We start from the raw sequence: 5590 nt of genomic DNA, 5'->3' as shown, positions 1-5590 counted from the left end.
TGTTGTACCTTGGGTTCCTCATATTAAAATATGGCAAATGGTGCCAACTTCATCATAAACTGCTTTGATAGAGCTAATGGCATTTTCCCATTTGCCTTCTGTTGCTGTTACAGAAACTCTTTTTTTAGCCTTCCATGTAGGTCTGAATATAACTTTGATAAAATAAATTAAATCTACATTCCTGTGTGCCTGTCAGAAAACAGATAGTTTAGGAAAGACTTAGGCTGGCTTCCACTTTCAGAATGGAGGTCTGTAATAACTTAGGGATGACAAATCCTCCAGGTAACTGCTGGGGAAATATGCTTCCTTTAATCAAGGAGGAAAGGCTAGAGCAGAACAATTATTTAAGTTGTTGGGGTTTTTCACTTCCCACACAGGAGACTTTCACTCAGGGCTAAGTCTGAGACTGCAGTATTAGGGGGTGTGTTCATGGTTATCTCCTGTAGATCCAAGCCCTTGCTACAGCCCAAAAGGGCTGTCCTACACATCCTCTGCCCCTAGCTTGTCACCCTCAGCTTTTCCTCCCTGCCATCATCTACTGTGGATGTTTAGCATCTTTAAAAAATGCTGGGTTTAAGCCATTTAGGAAACCTGAAAATTATTTGCAACCTCTCACACAATTGAGTATATGCGTGTTTCTTACAGTTGTGGGTAATATAAAATTGTATAAATATGTATGCTTAGTTAAGAAATAAAAACTGCAAAAATATTTAACAAAACGTCTAAAAAAAAAAAAAAATCAGAAAGCCAAAATGAAACTCCCCCTAAAAAACCATACTGAAGCAAAGCCAAAAAAAAAAAAAGAAGGTAAACTGCAAAATAAATATTCCTAAAAAAGAAGAACTTTACAAGATGAGATCGATGTTATAAAACTGAAAGCTAAAGGGAATATACTAGAAGTGATAAATCTTTTACTTTAAAAATTCAATTAAGACATCCACATTAGCCTGTTCTATAATAGTCTAATACAATCATGATGAATTGATGAATAAGTCAGTTCCGGGTTTATCATCCCAGACTGTACTATGCTTACTTTTAAAGGCACATTTAGTTTCTTTCATGTGTTTTCCCTTTATAGTACAATTCTTGTGTAATGTTTAGCCTACAGGAACATTAATGTTAGCCATCTGTGAAAATACCTGCAGCATACGTCTGACTGAGATACCTGGTCTGACACCCCATTTCCCTAAGTCGTTTAGCATTCCCACTTGGTAACCTCATTACTCATTCTGAAGGGAAGGGGCCTTGGGAGCTGGTTTAGCTCTCAAGGATTAGCTCTCCTTGAGCAAAGTTTTCCAACAGCCTCCACACTAAAGCAAGTGCTGGAGATCGATTTATGCCAGTAGGAATTTCTTATCCGCAACTCAGTTACTTCTTCATTATCAGTGACTACCTCCTCCTTCACCTGTGACACAAACAAGCCAACAAAATCACAGAGCCTTTCCTTTTGTAGTCATATCACACTGCAGGATGATACTGATCCTTCAACCCATCTGTAACGAGAACAAACTTATGGGTAAATTTAGGTCATATTGATTTCATTATCATGCGTTTTGCAAATGACAGATAATGTATTGGTCAGTTTTGTTCAATGAGGAGCACTAATTTAGAGATGCAATTAATAATCACATAGCATTGCCAGAAATTTTATCGAGTGAAAAATTTTACCACGGTTTGCCATCTAGATGAGACACAAAAGTTGTACTTAGCCATCTAAATATAAAGAAAGTTTCTGTTAAAATTAAATGCACAGAGCAGCATTCTATTATTGTTATTACTGCTTTTACATGTATCTTACACCACTAACTTTTCTGCATGTCTCCCTCTCACTGGACATCTTACAGATTCTGCAGAAAAATCAAACTTTGTTTCTCTGAGATGTGGCCACTTTGTGGAAGGGCTACCCTAGCATTTACCTAAATTGTTCTCAGAATATAAAAACATGACAAGTACCAAAATTTTATCAGAATACACATATATCCCTAGCTTTTCTGTAATTAAGGTATTTATTATTACTTCATCATGTCATTCTTTGTTATTTCCTGGTCTTTTTTTCTAGGTCCTATGAAGCTTATTTTTTGCTTCTGCATATCGTGCACCATGGGAAATATTAAAAAATAATATATCTCCAATGTCTCTGAGTATGAAAATAACATAGGCAGAAAGTAAAGCAGCTTTTCTGAGTGTGGAGCAGATTTATTTATTTTGACCTTCAGAAAGGCACTGAGTGGGCACTGACGCAGCAAGGACAGCAACTGACCCTTGACTGGGGGACTTGTGAGTTGCTGACCCGGGGCAAAATCCCCACTCTGGGGCACCATGACAGGGGCAGGCGTAAGTCATGTAAGTGCAGGACAAAACGTATTCTTTTGAGATGCTCAGAAAGTTGTCTTAAATGTGTACATATATATATATATATATATATATATTTGTGTGAAAGTAGGCTGCATCAAATACGAATGAATGTCGTGGTTTAGCCCCAGTCAGCAACCAAGCACCACACAGCCACTCACTCAGGTTTGAAATCAGCTGTGGGCTTGGGCTGATGATGCAGTCTTGGAGGCTTAAAAGCTTATGCCCCATTTTAAAAAATTACTCAGGAACACTGTTTTAAAAGTAATGAGACCACTGCAATAGGAAAAGGGTGCGTTCTGAAACATGCAAACATGTTAGTTACTTTGCACAAATGGAAGTCACTAGGAACTGGACTCTTGGCTGGCTTTGCAATACCAGTAGGTGACTGGCTGAACTTTTAGTCATCAAAATATGTTTGAAAAACCTTTCCATGAAAAGAAAAGTGAAATTTTAATTAACTGCATTATACGCCAATTATATTTTGAATTTTACAGCTCTGTTTACACAATGATCCAAGGCCCTTTCCTCTGCTGTTCTATAAGGTGCTAGCAGGGTTAAGAGGAAAAAAAACAAAAATCTTCTTACAAAATGTAAAGAAGATAAAAGGTCCAAGATGACTGTTAGGTGGATGTCACTAATTCTGTCTTATTAACTCCAGTATTCCCAAAGGGTAATGGTCAGAGGTTTAGGATTTCTTTTTCAAGTTAAATCAAACTACTGTAGCTTTTTCGGTCATTTTTGTTTAGATTAAACTATTTTTTTAATAAATAATGTGCAAATTATATTTTTGAAAGTCTGAACATTTGTTTTGAAATCCTCTTTGAAATTACGTGACAAATTTTCCCACTGAACAATTGTTCTTATTTATCTTTTCTGACAAGTCCATGTGCACTCTTCTTCATAATGAGGTATGGCACAGAGAGATATAGTGTAAGACCTGGGGCTTTTGTTTTCACATTTGCTGGGGCTATTATTGTTGTTTGAGGCATTTTATCATCTTTTGGAGATCAAATTATCTACAACACAAATCCAACACAACAAAATTGAGGTATTTTGGCCTATAAAAGAACATACATATTTTATATTTGCAAGAAATAACTTATTCTATCCAGTGGTCAAAATGGAAATTCAGAACTGCCAGGAGCCATTTTGAGTGATACACACTTTCAGCCTTTCTTGGTTTTTATCAAGGCTTCTATATAGCTTTCACATGCACTGATTTCTCAGTAATCTAAATAAAATAGGTTTTATCAATCTTCTTTCAAAGATACTACAAAAATAGTGTACTGACCCAACTCTCTGAAAGCCTGTAGAAAAGTTCGAGAAGTATGCGTTCTGAAGCCGTGTTTACCCTTATTCTATGTATTTCCCTTACATAGAAAGTATAGAATTAACTTTTAAATTCCAGGGTACCAGCCCACTTCAACCACTGACTATTGCATTAGTAATATGGATATTTTACGTGTTACTGCAATGATGATCATACCAGTATGACATGAAACATTAAAAAACATACAAAAATAATATTAAAAATTCTGCAAAATAAAAAAATAAACCTTCCAAACCAAACATTTGAAAAATCTACAAGGAAAACTGCTTTAAATTTGGCAAGGTTTGGAATATTTGATGAAGCAAAAGTTCTGAAATAAGTTACTCCGATTCATAAAAGAATATGCATATTTTATACGCATGGGAAGCTGGAAAGGTCCCTGACTACTACAGGTGCTACAGCGAAGAGAATTAACTCTTTCTCAGCCAAAACCAGCACAACAACAAATAACTTCTTATTTTTACTTAATCCAAAAGCAAATTTCAGATGGTTGAAAATTTCCCAGAAAAGGGAAAATCTAGATGTGATCCATGTAACAGTTGCCTGTCCCAGTTTGCCTCACTGACTGGATGGGCATGTTGAGCTCAGTACCGACAACTGCGTGGCAGCAGGGACATGCACCGCTGGCTTTGGCAGCCTCAGCCAGCTGCAAGGCAGCAAAGCACCCATGCTAAGCGGTGTGTAGGCATGGCATGCTGCGAAGCTGCGAAGCTGCTTACCCAGCAGGAGCATGGGGCCTTGTCCTGGGACGTGCTGAGTAACCCCAGAGGTGCTGAGCCCTCTTTTCCCAGCGTGAGTTCAGTCCTGGGAGATGTGGTGAGCTTGGCAGGCTCAGGAGCACACCAGTTGTATTGCACTTTCAGGGATGAAGCGTGCAGCCTCCTCCCAGGTACAGTGGCAGAGCAGAAGCTCATTCATTTTCTTGCCCATTATGGGGCAGTTCAGGTGTCCCAAGGGTGCAAGGAGGGACTTGCAATGCCTCTGCTGCAGAACGGAGGGACCTATTGCTGAGCAAAGTGGGGAATCCTCTTTGATTTCTCTGTCCCTCACATATTTGTGTTCTTGCCATCCAAAATAAAGCCAGAAGTGAGCTGTGCAGCACATCTTCCCTTCACTGCTGTTCTGAGCAGCTTTCCAGCTTCTCTGGCACAAAGCATGGGTACATCTCCCTCTCCACCATGTCAGCGAGAGCACAGCCCATAGGAAGGGAAAGGTATGGCATGAGGAGGCTCTGCAGTTGGTGAAAGCAGAAAGTTTTCTTCCTCTGCTGCAGACATTCTTGTGGCCTAATGAATAAAACACTATTTTTTCCCCCAAATTAATACGTTCCCTCTTTAATGACAAGCCATTCTGCTCTGAGTGCTGTACGTCTGTCAACAATGTGCACGGAACTGACTTCTTCACACCTGGAAGTAAACAAATGGACTTAGATTTTAACTCAAACTAATAATTTCTTAAAGTCCATATTCTTTACAGTAATATTCATTAAGATCTTCTATTGTACTTGGTGCAAGGAGAAAACTGGTGATTGCATTCAGAGCAATGATAAGCTACCATTTTAATGATTCCTGGTGTTGTGAGTAATTTATAAATCACTTGGTATCTTCCCAGCAAAGCTTGCCTTCTGTTTTTAAAATGTACCCTTTCGTATCCAACAAAGTGTTTCAATGCAATAAGAATTAAGGTGTGTCTCTTAGCTTTTACCTGCCAGCAATAATGATGTTGTCAAGCGTTTCAGGTGAGACCAGCCCAGGATTTTGGGGTGGGGAAAGACACTCTGTTATACAGCATCTTCAGTGCTTCCCTCAGAGGGAGGCAGAGACACCTTGAAGGGCTGAGTATAAGGACATCTACCGAGTGTCTTTTTAAATAGACACCAGAGTTGGGGGGGGGAGGGGAAAAGGA

Source organism: Phalacrocorax carbo, chromosome 2 (assembly GCF_963921805.1).
Source record: "Phalacrocorax carbo chromosome 2, bPhaCar2.1, whole genome shotgun sequence".
NCBI classification, from domain to species: Eukaryota; Metazoa; Chordata; class Aves; order Suliformes; family Phalacrocoracidae; genus Phalacrocorax; species Phalacrocorax carbo.
This window is presented reverse-complemented; position numbering follows the sequence as displayed.